Here is an 18,381-nt window from a genome sequence, read left to right as displayed (position 1 = left end):
AAAATAGTAAGAGGTAGTTCTCATCATGAACTAGCTGTGAAATATTAAATTTTACCTCATTTCTCAGCATCTAATTAAAAAGTTACTGCTACAACAGTAGCATGCATATTGGCAGCACAGGATTGTAAGCCCAGCCAAAAACAGAAGTACAGTTCAGAAGGAAGACAAACCCATCCCTGAGGTTTGGATTTATTTTGTTGTTCTTCTGACTCATGCTAAAAGCATGAGTCACCAGAGCAAACAGAACAGGTTCTAACTGTTTTTAATCTTAGTATCCTGGTTCTACATACAGAAAGCCTCTCTCCCTTTGGAGACCAGACAGGTCCCTTATTCCCAGAACAGATTTGACAACATAGGGGAAGCCACTTACTTTGCTTGGCTGACACTTCTGCTTCAGTCATTTTCTCCCTAACCCAGACAAACCAAATAAGAAAAGAAATAGTGCCCTTCTGCTTCAAGGGCCTCCCACTACGCAGCAAGAAGCATGTGGTTTTGAAAGCACCAATCTCAGTCCCCTGGCTGAAATATCTGATATCTAGCTCCACTGTTTATTCCTGGCTATATCCCACTGTCTTGTAGACAGGGACATGTTTTTATTGTAAAGAGGTGTTTTTTTAACTATAGAATTTTCTCCTGTTACTTGCCAGAGTACACCTCCCCAGAGGGTGAAGTCCAAAAATAAAATGCCTAGGCTATAATTTGCTCTTAGTCTGATTTGTTATTATAGTTTCGTATTTTTTATGCATAAGAAAGGTTAAAAGCCATTATGTTTACTGTATGTGGTTTTATATAAAAAGCTTACGTATCTCTTTCCAGAAGATGCCGGTTTTGATAGAGGCCAAGTGTATAAAATTGTAGCTGCTCGGTATTGCTAAAGTAAATTTTTTTCACTAGTCCCTACGTAGATAACTGGAATATTATAGGCAGTGCTAGCAGCAGCTTCTATAATTAAAGTTGCCCAACACTTCACAGTATAAGGTTCCGTTTTAATTGCTTGTACTGTAGTCAAAACTTTAACCAGTTATGCTGAAGATTTATATACACCAGGGGTCTCCTTCAGGCCAATGATTTTGGGGGAAAAGTTTCCACTAAACCAGTTGAGCCATTTTCACAAAGCAAGTTAAAGAAAATTATGCCATTTTGCCCATGGTAAGAAGATTCTTAAAATGGTTTTGCAGAGAAGGTCTAGCACCTCTAGATTTTGCAACAGAGCCTGAAATTTGGCAGGGGGAGGCTGTGACAGAGTGCTGGGAGCTAGCACCTATTGAAATCCCAGGAGTAGGTAGCCCCATCAGAAGGCTCTTCCCCCAGCCTAAGGGAAGGAGGCACTAAAAGCCAGGGTTCAAATAAAGTTGGGGGATAACAAATGACAAAGCAGGAACGGGAGTGTGGGTTACAGGGTCAAAAGCAGGGAGCCAGAAAGGGACACCTGAACAGAGAACCACGGACAGCGCCCACTGCTCCTCAAAAGCATCCAGGGAGCCAGTGGACCCGGCCCAGAGGAACTCTGTTTGGATACATGATCTAAAAGAGGAGTGGAAATAGGCCCCATTGTCACAAAGCTCCTCCCCATCCAGCATCCTCCTCCTGGTATGGTGGATGGCAACGTCATGGGGCCACAGATAGGGTGTGCATAAATCAGGAGGTGTGAGTAAAAGTGCAACCAGGTGAAGAGGCTACTTGTGAGTATTAGAAGGCAGATCCAAGAAGAGCACCTTGCACTTGTAGTAGAAGGTGGTGAGGTTTGCAGTAGTTGCTAGTTACTGTGGGAGTTTATTCCACAGTCTCAGACCAGTCTCAGAGAAAGCGGTCTTCTGCACAGATGAGCTCTACTGTTAGGGTAAAAAGGATGATTGTGCCAGAGTTGTTGCCCATGGTCTTCAAGGCAGAACTTTGGGCAATCATTTAAATGTACTAAGTATCAGAGGGGTAGTCGTGTTAGTCTATATCCACAAAAACAACAAAGAGTCCGGTGGCACCTTAAAGACTAACAGATTTATTTGGGCATGGGTCAATGTACTGGGTCAAGACAGTTTACTGCTTTGAAAATGAGGCCCAATACCTTGAATTTGATTACTCCTTAGAAAGCCAGTGTAGAGCACAGGCCTGATGTGCTTGAAATAGCCAGTGTTGCTGAGGAGGTGTATAGTAGTGTTCTCTATAAGCTGGAGTTTAGTATGGGCTGATAGCTTCATGGCCAGGTATATTGCATTGCTGTAATCCAGACAGGAGCTGACAAGTATGTAACACTGAGGCATGGTCATTATTTACCGGGATGGGATGGAGTTGCCTAGCCAGGAACACTCCTTAACTCGTGTCCATTAAATAAGGCCTGGGAGAACACACAGGACAATTGAAGTAAAACAAAGTATTCAGGGAGCACATTCTATTCTGTACACTAAATAAGGCAGCAGGCCTGTGGAAAAGCTAGTATGTTATTATGTAATTTAGGGCTGTAATGCATGCGCCCAACAGGGATGAATTAAGGTTGCAGAAGCAACCTTAAATCAGGCATTCCTAAGCTTTTGAGTTCTTGACTTTACAACCTTAATATTCTTTTAATGTAGTTTTTTGGATGTAATTATTGATATATTCTTAATGTTACATAGTGCTCTTCATTTGGAGAGCTATGCATTCTAGAACCACAGCAAGACTGAAAAGAGTCAATCCTCCAGGAAAAGAGAATGAACTAACCCTGCAAGAAATGGATCTTCACTATTCTTTCTTTCCACCAAGTTGCTGATTGGTTCTTGATCCCAAAATGAGGTGAGAGAAAAGAGGCCTCATGCCTGTCTACTTAAACACCTTTTACATAGAGTCTAGTACTTGTACTGAATCCTGCCCCAGGAACATCCAGTTCTGGGGGGGCCTAGGTCAACTCTTGACATTCAGTATCCTAACATTTTAATCCCAATATTGCTAATGGTGTTGAGAAAGCTATTTTGAATGATTCCAGCACCATTATCAACCGCTCCATTTATGTATCTCCAGACAATATTTTGACATGAGCATATTAAAATGGATGGTTAAGCTAGAACATGTTCTCCTCCTGGAATGGGTGTATCTAGTTCAAACTAGATTCATTTTGGATAAAGACACAGGGCCCTGTCCTGCCCTTGTGGGCATAGTGAAGACTTCCATTACAATCAATAAGATTGCTTCTGCTTATTCAAGGGAAGAACGGAGTCCTCCCTGCATAACAAGAGTGACCCATAACATTGTTTTGATTAATCGGGCGTGCATTTGTCAGTAGAAAGTTACTGAGGCAAGAACAGCTATCCAAATGCAAGCAGACTAACATGGCTCTAGGAGTTGCCCAAGTCAAGGCATACATGAAGTGGACCTGCACAGCAGTTTTACTTTTGCATTTGAGAGCAACAGACCAGTCACTACCTGCAGGGAGGAGCTCTCTTCTACCTCAATTGAGATTAGTATCGCAATTCAATTACTTGTGTTTGAGGTGAGCGCTGCACTGAAGGAGGGAGGCCCTGCCCCCCTCTTTTGGGTTGCCCTATTGCTAAATTCTCCTCCATTAATCAAAATGGCTACAAAACTACACATGGACAATATTCTATATTAGTTTAGAACAGTGAGATCATTTGCTCATCTGAAAGAGGAAGAATGTTCTTTCATATGTACTAGCCTTGTAGTCCTTGAAAAATTAAACAATTGTGCATCTCATGTTAATTTTGATTTACGTTTTCAGTCACTTGAGTTTACAAATCATTTCTACAACAGGAAAATGTTTATATTTCAAAACTTGGGTAGATTAAACTCATTCAGTTCAGAGTTTACACATAACCAAAATTAAAATTTAGGACAGCCCAAGCACAGAAAGTTTCAGGGCAATGAAGACTGGGGGCCTTGTCTACATTTAATATGCAGCAAGCTGGGGTATGAATGGACATGGCACTCGCCTATCATGCACTAACAGACCATGTGGACCCAGCAACCACAGACTATAAAGTTACAGTGGGAGTACACCAAACGGCACTACAGAACTTATAGTGCGTGGAAGCTGGGCCCACATGGCCAGTTAGAGCATAGCACTTAACTAGCTGTGTAAGCAAGCCCTGGATGTTTACACTGAAACACATACCGACTGTCACAAAAGTACACACACAAAGCTTTGACTCATGTTAAAGCAAACTTAAGTAAATGTTATCTCACAGCTAAGGCATATACAGATTATAATATGTAATATCCCATAATAGGTGAGCATTTTCACTAACTCACTTGGATAACTGCAGCAGAGACTAAGGGCAGGTCTTCACTACTCGCCGGATCGGTGTAGTGATCGATCTATCAGGGATCGATTTATCGCGTCTAGATGAGACGCGATAAATCGATCCCCGAACGCGCTCCCCATCGACTCCGGAACTCCAGCTCGCGAGAAGTGGAAGTGGAGTCGACGGGGGAGTGGCAGCGGTCGACTCATTGCCATCCTTACGGCCAGGTAAGTCGACCTAAGATATGCCAACTTCAGCTATGCTATTTGCGTAGCTGAAGTTGCGTATTTTAGGTGGACCCCCCCCCCCGACCCAGTGTAGACCAGGGCTAAAGGTTGTAAGTCACTTGAGTCCTTTCTGAAGAAATAAATGGAGACACTAGGTTTCATATACGTGTATTTAAAATGTAAAGCCAGCATAAAAGTTACATTGCTTATAATTATCAGTACCTAGTTCAGTTATAAGAATGTCATTTATTAGATTTAAAAAAAATTCTTTTCCCCTCTGACAGTTTAGTGGTCATACCTGCTCATTAAAAAGATTCTCCATTACAAGAGACAGATTTGGAAAAGCCTAATACACAAGCTTCTTTGGTATTTCCCATGTAAATTCTTCTCTTCCAAAGTGCCCATAATATGCAGTCTGTTGATATATTGGTCTCTTCAAATCCAGTTCCCTGCATAAAAAGAAACAAGTATTTTTTTAAGTCTACCACTGCAAGAGAAGATGCAAGTATATTGGTGTATCAAGATACTCTGATGCCCTCCCCAGACAAACAAGGGGAATGATTTTAACTGACAGTGCAAACTATAATCTCTCCTCCATGAAATCATCCAAATTTACAAAGGGAACAGCAGCCACAGAATGGATTCAGGGTCCATTTATAGCACCTGAAAACCAAGAGCAGAGTGCCTGAAAGTCTAACTATCAGACACAATATCAGTATGCAGCTAGTAGCAGAAACATTTGGATCACCTTGCTCAGCCACAATGTTCACAAAATGTGCCTATGGACTTGAAATGTTTTTCTCCTATGCCTGTGCAAGTCTGTGGAAGGACACTTTGTTCATTTTAAATGTAACATAGGGTATATTCAAATGTAGCCATAAGACAGTCAAAGCCAGATCATATCCTCATGTAGGAAACATCCCGGAAAGGACCCTATGAAGGACAGTACTTCCACACTAGTAAATCTAAACACTAAATACCAATTTTCACAATGAACATGGGTTCTGCCAGATGAATATTTTCCAAACCAGCTAGTTTTTGTCTACACTAGGCTTTAGACCTGATAACAGCCATCAGTGGATAGATGCCAGTGTAGCTGCAATGGTGCAAGACACTACCGTGACAGGCAAAGCAACTTTTTGCAGGGGTGGAGCTTAACCCTGTTTGCAACCAAGGTAAATTGCACTAATGCAAGTCTAGTGTAATAAGGGTTTACCGTGCCTACACTTGGGGTTTACAGCTACTGGAATGGTCAATCTCTGATTTAAAAATTTTATTAAAGCTAATGTTAAAAAAAATATACACTACATAGGTTGAGAAAAGAGTGTTTGTACATCTGGGTATAGTGCTTAGATTATCCACAAATATAAAGTTAGTTTTTTAAAAGTCATATGATACATATAGTACATAATCAGCAATAACCCAAATTAGGTGAATAGATTTAACAATACAGTTTAGATATTAGAATCCAAATACTCGTGTACATCACTCATGAAAAGCTGCACAGAGATTTGGTTGTAGAAAGCAAAATATATATCAATGAGTGGAGGTTGTCCCTCAGTAATTGGGAATTAGGTTGGTTGTCCATTTAGAAAAATACAATCCATGAGGAAAGTATTTGTTACTTTCCTGACTGCGCTTCTCATTGGCACTCCAGCTCATCCCTCCCAGTATTGCGGATGTCCGGTGATGTGTTCTATGTAGATGTCCCTCAACCACCTGATGGCGTCCAACACCATAAGTTGCCGCATCAGCCGAGAGTAGCGTTGACCAATTCCGCATTCTCTCAGTACTCACTCATTACTGGGGTCCCATGCACCTAAGGCTCTGATGATCAGTGCATGTGTCTGGACCTGGTAACCCTTAGCTCTCAAGGTTTCGGCCAGAGAGGCATATTTCTCTACACTGGACTTGTGTCCCAATATCAGCCAACGTCTGAATCAATATGGGCCATTACTGCATTTCTCTGTAATGTAAGTTTCAGTGAATCCAGGCTCACTGTACTTGTTAATCTTTATTTGAAGGGTTTATGTTTAATATAGGAGATTTCTTACTCTACTGTTCTTAAGCTAATTTCCTCTTGAGCACCTTATTGTCCTGGCTATTGCCCAAGTCTTAAAAACTAAGGTAAAGTGGAACAAGTACCATCAGGATATCCATAGATCTTCAAGCTGGAAAGAGGCTGTGTGGTCCAGAGCATGCAGGAGCCAATATCAGGACCACATACCATACCAGTACTTACGTTTGGACAAGACTATTTTAAAACAAGATGTACGGGCCTGATCCAAAGCTTACTGCAATCAATGGAAAAAATTCCTATTGACTCCAATACGCTTTGCATCAGACCCAATTTAGAAGATGCTAATACTTAAAAGGCCAAGTAAATGAGCAACAAAGCAGCAAGACTGTCAAAGGGTGGGGTTCCCTCAGCATGGATTCTTCATTGCAAACAGACCTCACACACTCCTGCATAGATTCAACATCATATGCGTTATTTACAATGTGCTATACAAGTGCTTGTCCCCCACAACATAAGGCTTTTACTTTCTCCTCACATACAGGGTGAGAAACAGGGAGAGATCTCATCTCTCTGAGATCATGGGTTAGCCTCAGGGGCGGCCCTAGACTAGCTGCCAGCAACGAGATCTAGGCTGAGGTTTTTGGTAAACTGCAAAACATTTTGCCCCTTTTTTCCTTGTAATGTTTTTTTTTTTAACCAGAGGCTTAATTATTCGGTTTGTCTGTCCATCTGTCCACCCAATGTTTCTGAGAACAGATAAAATAGAGACACGAAATTTTCAGAATAGATTTGTACACAACAGCTAGATGATATTTCAGTCTGATTTCAAATAAAAATGCATTACAAATGTTAATTATAATTTTTATTATTACAAATCCAAAATCATCCATTACGCTATCCTGCTTTAACTGCCACTACCAACATACCCATTATAGAAAGAAATAACAAAACTCTTCAATGAACTTTAACCTGTATTTACAAAAAGAAAAGGAGTACTTGTGGCACCTTAGAGACTAACGAATTTATTTGAGCATGAGCTTTCGTGAGCTACAGCTCACTTCATCAGATGCATACCGTGGAAACTGCAGCAGACTCTATATATACACAGAGAATATGAAACAATACCTCCTCCCACCCCACTGTCCTGCTGGTAATAGCTTATCTAAAAGCCATTTCCAGCACAAATCCAGGTTTTCTCACCCTCCACCCCCCCACACAAATTCACTCTCCTGCTGGTGATAGCCCATCCAAAGTGACAACTCTTTACACAATGTGCATGATAATGAAGTTAGGCCATTTCCTGCACAAATCCAGGTTCTCTCACTCCCTCACCCCCCTCCAAAAACCCACCCCCATACACACACAAACTCACTCTCCTGCTGGTAATAGCTCATCCAAACTGGCCACTCTCCAAGTTTAAATCCAAGTTAAACCAGAACATCGGGGGGGGGGGGGGTAGGAAAAAACAAGAGGAAATAGGCTACCTTGCATAATGACTTAGCCACTCCCAGTCTCTATTTAAGCCTAAATTAATAGTATCCAATTTGCAAATGAATTCCAATTCAGCAGTTTCTCGCTGGAGTCTGGATTTGAAGCTTTTTTGTTTTAAGATAGCGACCTTCATGTCTGTGATTGCGTGACCAGAGAGATTGAAGTGTTCTCCGACTGGTTTATGAATGTTATAATTCTTGACATCTGATTTGTGTCCATTTATTCTTTTACGTAGAGACTGTCCAGTTTGACCAATGTACATGGCAGAGGGGCATTGCTGGCACATGATGGCATAAATCACATTGGTGGATGTGCAGGTGAACGAGCCTCTGATAGTGTGGCTGATGTTATTAGGCCCTGTGATGGTGTCCCCTGAATAGATATGTGGGCACAATTGGCAACGGGCTTTGTTGCAAGGATAAGTTCCTGGGTTAGTGGTTCTGTTGTGTGGTATGTGGTTGTTGGTGAGTATTTGCTTCAGGTTGCGGGGCTGTCTGTAGGCAAGGACTGGCCTGTCTCCCAAGATTTGTGAGAGTGTTGGGTCATCCTTTAGGATAGGTTGTAGATCCTTAATAATGCGTTGGAGGGGTTTTAGTTGGGGGCTGAAGGTGACGGCTAGTGGCGTTCTGTTATTTTCTTTGTTAGGCCTGTCCTGTAGTAGGTAACTTCTGGGAACTCTTCTGGCTCTATCAATCTGTTTCTTTACTTCCGCAGGTGGGTATTGTAGTTGTAAGAAAGCTTGACAGAGATCTTGTAGGTGTTTGTCTCTGTCTGAGGGGTTGGAGCAAATGCGGTTGTATCGCAGAGCTTGGCTGTAGACGATGGATCGTGTGGTGTGGTCAGGGTGAAAGCTGGAGGCGTGCAGGTAGGAATAGCGGTCAGCAATGCCCCTCTGCCATGTACATTGGTCAAACTGGACAGTCTCTACGTAAAAGAATAAATGGACACAAATCAGATGTCAAGAATTATAACATTCATAAACCAGTCGGAGAACACTTCAATCTCTCTGGTCACGCAATCACAGACATGAAGGTCGCTATCTTAAAACAAAAAAGCTTCAAATCCAGACTCCAGCGAGAAACTGCTGAATTGGAATTCATTTGCAAATTGGATACTATTAATTTAGGCTTAAATAGAGACTGGGAGTGGCTAAGTCATTATGCAAGGTAGCCTATTTCCTCTTGTTTTTTCCTACCCCCCCCCCCCCGATGTTCTGGTTTAACTTGGATTTAAACTTGGAGAGTGGCCAGTTTGGATGAGCTATTACCAGCAGGAGAGTGAGTTTGTGTGTGTATGGGGGTGGGTTTTTGGAGGGGGGTGAGGGAGTGAGAGAACCTGGATTTGTGCAGGAAATGGCCTAACTTCATTATCATGCACATTGTGTAAAGAGTTGTCACTTTGGATGGGCTATCACCAGCAGGAGAGTGAATTTGTGTGGGGGGGTGGAGGGTGAGAAAACCTGGATTTGTGCTGGAAATGGCTTTTAGATAAGCTATTACCAGCAGGACAGTGGGGTGGGAGGAGGTATTGTTTCATATTCTCTGTGTATATATAGAGTCTGCTGCAGTTTCCACGGTATGCATCTGATGAAGTGAGCTGTAGCTCACGAAAGCTCATGCTCAAATAAATTCGTTAGTCTCTAAGGTGCCACAAGTACTCCTTTTCTTTCTGCGAATACAGACTAACACGGCTGTTACTCTGAAACCTGTATTTACAAAACACTCCGAATAAAAAACACTCTATGCTCTTAAAACATGACTTTTCTCACTTTAAGTTTTGAAAATTCAGTCACTAGTTCTTTTAGATCCAGTTTTCCAGCGATTTCATGCTCTACTGACATTGTGGCAAGTCCAACAAGTCTCTCTTGCACCATTGTTGAACGCAGATATGTTTTTATCAATTTTAACTTTGAGAAGCTACGTTCCCCACTAGCTATGCAAACTGGCAAAGTTAAAAGAATGTGTAGAGCTATAAAAATGTTTGGAAAACTGTCTGAGAGTTTATTTTCACAAACAAACTTCACAAAAAGAAAAGGAGTACTTGTGGCACCTTAGAGACTAACCAATGTACTCCTTTTCTTTTTGCGAATACAGACTAACACGGCTGTTACTCTGAAACCAAACAAACTTCAGTACTTCTTCAGGAGTAGAATGTTTCTTAAATCATCTTGGAAAAGCCTGAAGCTCACTACACAAAACTGTAGCATCAATGTCTTTTGAATTTTCATGAGTCAATGCCGACTCCAGTTTTAAACAAAATTCTCTTATCTGTTTTGCTCTTTTCTTTTGCAAGCTGTGGATATCATACAGAAAGCCAAATACTGACTCTAGCTGCTGCATCTGTTGAAATCTTTCATCAACCAAGTGAATAGCAGTATCAAGGACTGCAAAGTAGAAATTCACTTTGAACCTTTGTTTTGGGTTCTGAATGGGTGTGTCTCATCCTTCATACAAAAACTGCTGTTTCTTTTGCCCAATGCGAACTGGCTCTGGTTCAAACTCTGTCAGAAAGTCTATTTCTTCAGCAAGCTCGAGAGAATCTACCAGTGTTCTTTCAAACCCTTCATCACTTCTGAATTCCTCCAGAATATTTTTAGTTAGCTGCAGTTTTTGAATAGCAGAATGTATGTTCAAGTTCTTTTCCTGAAGCTGCTTACTAGTAAGGTTAATCTCGGAAAGGATATTATACCACAAAATCAGTGAAGTCACAAATTTGAACTTGGAAAGGCCATTTTCAAGAGCTACTGCATCTGGACATGCCGTATTGTCAGTTGATCTAGTAAAGGTAGTATCATCAGAAATTTCAGTTAGGGCATCATAAATGTTTCCAAGTTCATAGCAAAGAGGCTTCAAAGCATCAATGCAACTCTCCCATCTTATCTAAGTGGTTTCACAGTTAGAGAATTCATATGGCGAGTCAGAATCTCCCAATGGCATGTTGAGCCTGAGAAAAACACAAACACGTTGCACCAAGTCAAAGAAACTGCTTGCCTCCAAACAGCATCTAGCAGCATCATTGACAACCAAATTCAGAGAATGCGCACTGCAAGGAACGAAAAAGGCCCTAGGATTGATTTCCATCATTCTCCTTTGCACACCATTGTCTTTACCCTTCATATTACTCCCATTATCATAGCCTTGGCTACATAAGTTTTCAACAGATAATGACATTGTTTCAAGCTCTTGTAGAATAGTTTCAGTCATAAATGCTCCAGTCGTCTCCTTCAGTGGTACAAAACCCAAAAAATGTTCCTTTATGAGCACTTAAACATTATCTTCATCTACAGACTTTTCCATATCCACAAAACGAATGATCATCATCATTTGTTCAACATGACTCACATCTGGTGTACAGTCCAGTATTATTGAAAAGTATTTTGCAGAATGGACAGTTTCTACAATTTTCTTTTTAATGGCATTTGCTAGGATTTGAATCAGTTCATTCTGCATATTTTTTCCTGAGTAAAGAACCTGTGTTTCATGATCAGTTATTTTACATAGAAAGAAAAGGAGTACTTGTGGCATCTTAGAGACTAACAAATCTATTTGAGGATAAGCTTTCATGAGCTACAGCTCACTTCATCGGATGGCATAAGCTTTTGTGAGCTACATCTGATGCATCCAATTAAGTGAGCTGTAGCTCACGAAAGCTTATGCTCAAATAAATTTGTTAGTCTCTAAGGTGCCACAAGTACTCCTTTTCTTTTTGCGGATACAGACTAACAAGGCTGCTACTCTGAAACCTATTTTACGTAGATGTTCCTTCATGAGTGGATCAAACAAAGCTAGGTATTCAACAAATTTTAAAAAGTTTCCATAACCTGGAGTGTATAATTTTTTATTTCTGCTGCGGAATGCTAAATTTTGCCCACCAAGAACTCTCACTAAAGGAATAAGATGCTCTAATATTTGTTGCCAATATTCTTCTTTTTCCTTGACACACATAAATTTTCTTCATCGATAGTTTTTCCTTTTTGCAATCATAATTCAAGTTCTTTCCAATTTTGAAAACATTCCAAATGTTCTGTACTTCTTTCATGTGAAGAGAGAATTGAAGATATGTTTTTCCAGTCCTTCAAACCATTTTCAATAAGTGATGTACCAATTGCTTGATTTCTAAACAACTTGCAGCAAAAGCAAAACAGAGTCCTTCAACACTGAATATTGTAACCAGTTTTAATTAATTTCTTCCCCATTAATGAGTTTCCTCTTGTAATGCTGAGCAGAGAATTTTCTTTGATTTCCATCCTTAGGGAAGGGAAATGCATGAACTTGTTTGGGTCCATGTTCCACGAGAATTGCCGCACACTGTCATCACATCTGGGCCATGAACCTGGGTCCCCATACTGTAACTTGTTTGTAACTTCCTTATCCTTTCTTCCTTCTACTTCATTTACTTCAATTTCTGCATGTCTCTCTGAAGGTGAATACATTTTCTCCACTTCCATATCAGTCTGATGCTGTGAGTTGCCTTCATATAGAAGTAAGTTTCCACCATCTTGAGTTTGCAAACTGCTTTTTTGTGGATGTGAGCTACCCTCATCTCGAAGTAATATACCTTCATCTTGATATTCCAAACTGCTTCCATGCGGATGTGAGCTAATCTCCTCCCCAAGTAAAATTCCTTCATCTGGATGCTATGAACTGCTTCCATCTTTATTTGGATTAAAGAGAAGATATTTCAGGAAGAATCCCTGCTGTTTTGCTTGGTCCTTTTCCTTCTCAGCCTTTTGTTTACAATACTCAGCTCCTGAGGGTTTTCTTTTTCCTCTTTCTGCCATTGGACGTTTGAATATTGTTATGTACTGTGCTCCTGACTGCAAGCGTTATAGCATTAAGGATGGCTGACACACCACATGGTTGGTGACTTAAACCACATTGCAGCCATCCCAACACGTCTTTTCGCTGCTTAAAGGTTCAATGATTAGTAACATACACTCACTTACCTATTAAAACAATTAGTTACAGTTTTTACATGGAAACAAAATGACCTTTTTCAATGTTATAACCTGACACCAGTTGTTTGGAAAGTAATCCCCTTCCTCACGCTTACCCGCTTGGAGTATGACATCATCACTTTCGTAGTCTATTAAGCTTTAACGCTGTTACTTTTCTTTTATGGACCTTATTTATTACGTGAACCAGTTATAACAAAGAAAAGTTCATAATTATACAGTCCGATAATAATACTAAGGTTTAATAACACTTAAAGATACTCACATTTTGGATTTATAATGCTGAAAGACGTTATTCTTTATTCTTTGGCACCAAGAAACATAATTTACCAAAGTATTCGGTTGATTCTTAACCATCTAGCTGCGACGTGTGTTAAAATGACCTTTTGACATGTATCAACTCGCGATATCTCCACTCTACATGAATTTCTGGCTATGAGACCTTGATGTATATTCAAATGAGGTGTCACTAGCATTGCAGCTCTTGGCACTGGTGGATGTGTTTCATTGTGGCTGAGTTATTGCTTATCAAAATTGCGGAGTGGGTCATCTTGACCCTATGTCGCAAATTGAAAAAAAATTAGCTAAAATGTTATTTATTTTTGCAGTAAATAAAAGTTTTGACATATTAATAAATTCTCAGAAATGTAGAGAAATGAATTATAATTCATATTCCCTCTGTACATGCATGGGAATTGAAATAATGACATCTCCGTTATTTTATTTGTATTTTTTTCATCTTTTTCATTTTTTTCCTCGAATTTGGCGCCCCATTTAACTTGGCACCTGAGGCGACTGCCTAGTTCGCCTATATGGACGGGCCACCCCTGCCTCCTCTGTCTCTTTTAACTATCCCCAGCTGATGAGCTGAATCATCTTGTTAGTTGTTTAATCATCCAGTCCTTAACCAATTATCTCCTTAGTTTGGCCCATGTGGGGACACTTGCCGAGCACACAGAGTGATGAATAAGCCTTAGGTTATTTACACCCTGTCACAAAGACTCCAAAACTTTTGGCTCCTAGTTGATTGGAACAAATCACCTGTGGTGCTCAAAACAGTGAAAATGGTTTGTGAGAAAGGGATTAATCTAGCGATATGTATTAAACCATGTTGCATTGGATGTTATTAAATGAACAAAAATCACTCACGTCAAGAGGGTCTGGGTGTCATAATAAAATAATAAAAAGAATATAATAAGAAATCACTGAAGTCATCAGCTTATCAACAGCAAGAGTGAAAACGGCAAATAAGAATTTAGATTGTACTAGCAGATTGAGTCCAGTCTGTGAATACTGGTGACTATCACAGGAAGGATATTACTTTCCAGAGTACAGTATGTAATAAAGGTGTCAGCTTAGGCTTGAGTGTCAGTGATTTTTCCTCCCTTGTTATCCTACTGTTAATTGAATTGTCTTGTTAGACTGACCTCCCACTTGGTAAGGCAACTCCCATCTTTTCACATGCTGTGTATTTATACCTGCTACTGTATTTGCCACTCCATGCACCTGATTAAGTGGGTTCTAGCCCACGAAAGCTTATGCCCAAATAAATGTGTTAGTCCCTAAGATGCCACAAGGACTCCTCATTGTTTTATCTTCAGAAAAGCTAGAAAATGCTGTCCTCTGAAACGTACTACGTAAGTGATGATCTTACTCAACAGATCTGCTCCCTCTGTGTATACAAAGTTAACAGCTGACTGAAGAGTAGTATAAGATTTAAAGATACTGGCAGAAAGTTTCTCCACATTTTGACATTTTAACTTGGGGAAAGAACATTTTTTATCTGATTATTTAAGGTACATAAATAACGTACATATTTAAGGTACATATTATTTAAGGTACATAAATAACATAGCTATGGCTACACTACAGAGCTTACAGCCGCACAGCTACATTGGTGGAGAACTCTCCTGTTGACTTAATATTCCAGCCCCCATGAGCAGTAATAGCTAAGTAGTTGGCAGGAGAAGCTCTCCCATGGCGGCGGTGTAACTTATGTAGCTTGGACGCGTGGTTTATTCATACCCCTGAATGATACAACTTATACTGACTTAAGCTGTAGTGTGAACATAGCCTTACTACTTCTGTAATGCATCCAGGTTTTCCTCAGATGCAATATATATGAAACTCCACAATACTATTTATAATCCCCATCAGACTAGAACCACATTAAGGGTGCTGGACGGAAGATGTACGTGAGCAATTAAAGCAATATTTTCAAAATTCTGAAAGGGATTCTTAAGTTTATATTAGCACTTTACAAAGATAAGGAGTTCAAAACTGAAAACTAGGAGTAGAGAGGCAATTCCCCATAACAATTCACATCACAGGCACTGGCTTCTAATTTTCCCCAGGGGTGCTCAACCCCCTTTCAGCCCCGAGCCCCACCCCCATTTCATCCCTTCCCCCAGCTGGCGCACCCACAGAGTCAGTGCCTATGATTCACATAAAGAGTCAAATGAATCAGTGACCAAAGGTAAGTATTAGGGTCAGACTGCACCCCTCCTCTGTGCAAGCAGGCAAGTGCTGGTCAGGGAGCACCTACCCCCTTCCCTTTCTGACCCCCTCCAGAGGTGAGGGGCCAAGCACAGTCTTTATGCTCCCCTGAGTGCCAGGACTGCATTGGGCTAGTGTCACTAGCCACGCCATGGTGGAAGCAGTGTAAAAAATGGAATAGAGCAGCTTCAATAGCTGCACAGGGTTTCTCCCCCACCCACAACTGCTGTTGATTGGGTGATACCTTCAATGGTTTTTATAGTTTCAGCCACAACTGGATTTTGGCTTAGGGCTTTAAGCCAAGTCCCTAATAGTTTTACACAATGTTGTGATTGTTTCCCTGTGTTTATTATGAGAGCATCTAACAACTAAGGGTTGGGGGCTTACCAAATTTGCAGCCATGAAAATCACATCACAGCCCATGAAATCTGGTCTCCCCTGTGAAATCTGATTTCTGGTCACCTAGATCTGAAGACAGAGCAGAGAGCAGCAGCTGCTGGTGGGGTGCCTAGCTCTGAAGGCAGCGGCACCAAGAACAGCAGGAGCACCACAGAAGTAAGGGCGGCAATAGCATACCATGCCATGCCTAGTTCTGTGCTGCTGCTGGCAGCAACACTGCCTTCAGAGCTGGAAGCTCGGCCAGCAGCTGCCACCCAGTTCTGAAGGCAGCACTGCTGAGAGCAGCAGCATAGAATCAGGGTTGGAAGGGACCTCAGGAGGACATCTAGTCCAACCTCCTGCTCAAAGCAGGACCAATCCCCAACTAAATCATCCCAGCCACGGCTTTGTCAAGCCCGACCTTAAAAATATCTAAGGAAGGAGATTCCACCACCTCCCTAGGTAACGCATTCCAGTGTTTCACCACCCTCCTAGTGAAAAAGTTTTTCCTACTATCCAACCTAAACCTCCCCCACTGCAACTTGAGACCATTACTCCTTGTTCTGTCATCAGCTACCACTGAGAACAATCTAGATCCATCCTCTTTGGAACCCTCTTTCAGGTAGTTGAAAGCAGCTATCAAATCCTCCCTCATTCTTCTCTTCCGCAGACTAAACAATCCCAGTTCCCTCAGCCTCTCCTCATAAATCATGTGTTCTAGTCCCCTAATCATTTTTGTTGCCCTCCGCTGGACACTTTCCAATTTTTCCACATCCTTGTAGTGTGGGGCCCAAAACTGGACACAGTACTCCAGATGAGGCCTCACCAATGTCAAATAGAGGGAACGATCACGTCCCACAATCTGCTGGCAATGCCCCTACCTATACATCCCAAAATGCCATTGGCCGCCTTGGCAACAAGGGCACACTGTTGACTCATATCCAACTTCTCATCCACTGTGACCCCTAGGTCCTTTTCTGCAGAACTGCTGCCGAGCCATTCGGTCCCTAGTCTGTAGTGGTGCATTGGATTCTTCCATCCTAAGTGCAGGACTCTGCACTTGTCCTTGTTGAACCTCATCAGATTTCTTTTGGCCCAATCCTCCAATTTGTCTAGGGCCCTCTGTATCCTATCCCTTCCCTCCAGTGTATCTACCTCTCCTCCCAGTTTAGTGTCATCTGCAAACTTGCTGAGGGTGTAATCCACACCATCCTCCAGTTCATTTATGAAGATATTGAGCAAAACCGGCCCGAGGACTGACCCTTGGGGCACTCCACTTGATACCGGCTGCCAACTAGACATGGAGCCATTGATCACTACCCGTTGAGCCCGACAATCTAGCCAACTTTCTATCCACCTTATAGTCCATTCATCCAGCCCATACTTCTTTAACTTGCTGGCAAGAACACTGTGGGAGACCGTGTCAAAAGCTTTGCTAAAGTCAAGGAACAACACGTCCACCACTTTCCCATCATCCACAGAGCCATAGATGTAAAAGTGGCAATACCACGACACCCCTACAATAGGCTTGCGACTCCCTTTTGGGTTGGGGCCCCCACTTTGAGAAACGCTGCAGAGAAAGCACAGATTTTTTGTGGGTTGGTCACGGCATAAATAGCCGTGTTATCCATGAAATTTGCCATTTATGTCATGACCGACCCACAAAAAATGTGTTTTCTCTGCAATTTAAGTAGACTCCTAAAACATGGGACTAGCTGGCTGCCTTTTAAACCAAGTTTAGTCAACTTCAAACAGGCGTTATAAGATTGCAGCACTATTATTAAGGTTGGCTCTTTGTTCCAGATCACTAGTTGGGTTTTCACCTCATTATCAAACCAAACACTTTCCTGAAATGGAGAAAATATTTGCAGTAGCTGGCCCAAAACTCCACCTCTCCAGAAGTGGATGTTGACATGCTTGCTACAGCTCTTGATTGCTAGCAACAGCAAGTACTGGACTGCCACTTTCTGAAAAGGGCCAGATTCAGATGTATTCAACTTGAGTGAGGGTTATTTATTCCACAGACAATCTCACTGATTCAGTGGGATTATTTGTGAAGTAAGTATATCAGAAGCTGGACCATAGGTAGCAACACCTGTGGAAAGCTGCCCCAAAGGAAGAGAGTGCAGGGAGGCCTCATTATAGAGTAGTCCTTTGTAGAAGTGGGAGTCCTCAGATAAACTAGGGAGGTAGGAACAGTAGGTAACCCAGTGGCAGATGCTGTTAGGCAATCCTGTCTATGCCACAGAGGAACTGTACTGAAATTTAATTACACTTTGACATGCATACTACATTACCCTGGTCATGAGCCACAGTGAAATGCAGTGCACTGCCATGGTTATAATTAGGGCCCTACCAAATTTGCATCTGTGAAAAACGTGTCAAGAACCATGAAATCTGGTCTCTTCTGTGAAAGCTGGTCTTTTGTTCACTTTTACCCTATACAATAGGCATAAAAGTATACAAAAGTACACAGTGTTTCTCAAACTGGGGGTCCCAACCCAAAAGGTGGTCGCAAGCCTATTGTAGGGGGATTGCGGTATTGCCACCCTTACTTCTGCACTGCCTTCAGAGCTGAGCAGCCAG

The 18,381-nt window shown here is 41.6% G+C and overlaps 2 protein-coding genes and 1 pseudogene across 2 annotated transcripts in view; 1 reads left to right on the top strand and 2 right to left on the bottom strand.

The window, feature by feature from the left end:
- Positions 1–4,294, bottom strand: part of GAK (cyclin G associated kinase) — a 144,498-nt gene extending 140,204 nt beyond the window's left edge. The window contains exon 1 of the mRNA XM_077817886.1: positions 4,237–4,294. The gene's annotated coding sequence lies outside the window, so the exon portion shown is untranslated. The remainder of the gene's footprint in view (positions 1–4,236) is intronic.
- Positions 4,295–4,444: 150 nt separating this feature from the next.
- LOC144265324 (endogenous retrovirus group K member 21 Gag polyprotein-like) overlaps positions 4,445–18,381 on the top strand; it is a 28,976-nt gene continuing 15,039 nt past the window's right edge. Inside the window, exon 1 of the mRNA XM_077817882.1 lies at positions 4,445–4,456. The gene's annotated coding sequence lies outside the window, so the exon portion shown is untranslated. The remainder of the gene's footprint in view (positions 4,457–18,381) is intronic.
- LOC144265417 (S-adenosylmethionine synthase-like) overlaps positions 18,177–18,381 on the bottom strand; it is a 35,379-nt pseudogene continuing 35,174 nt past the window's right edge.

This window comes from Eretmochelys imbricata, chromosome 5 (assembly GCF_965152235.1).
Source record: "Eretmochelys imbricata isolate rEreImb1 chromosome 5, rEreImb1.hap1, whole genome shotgun sequence".
Taxonomy (NCBI): domain Eukaryota; kingdom Metazoa; phylum Chordata; order Testudines; family Cheloniidae; genus Eretmochelys; species Eretmochelys imbricata.
The sequence above is the reverse complement of the archived record's forward strand: the minus strand, read 5'-3'. Positions and strand labels throughout refer to the sequence as shown.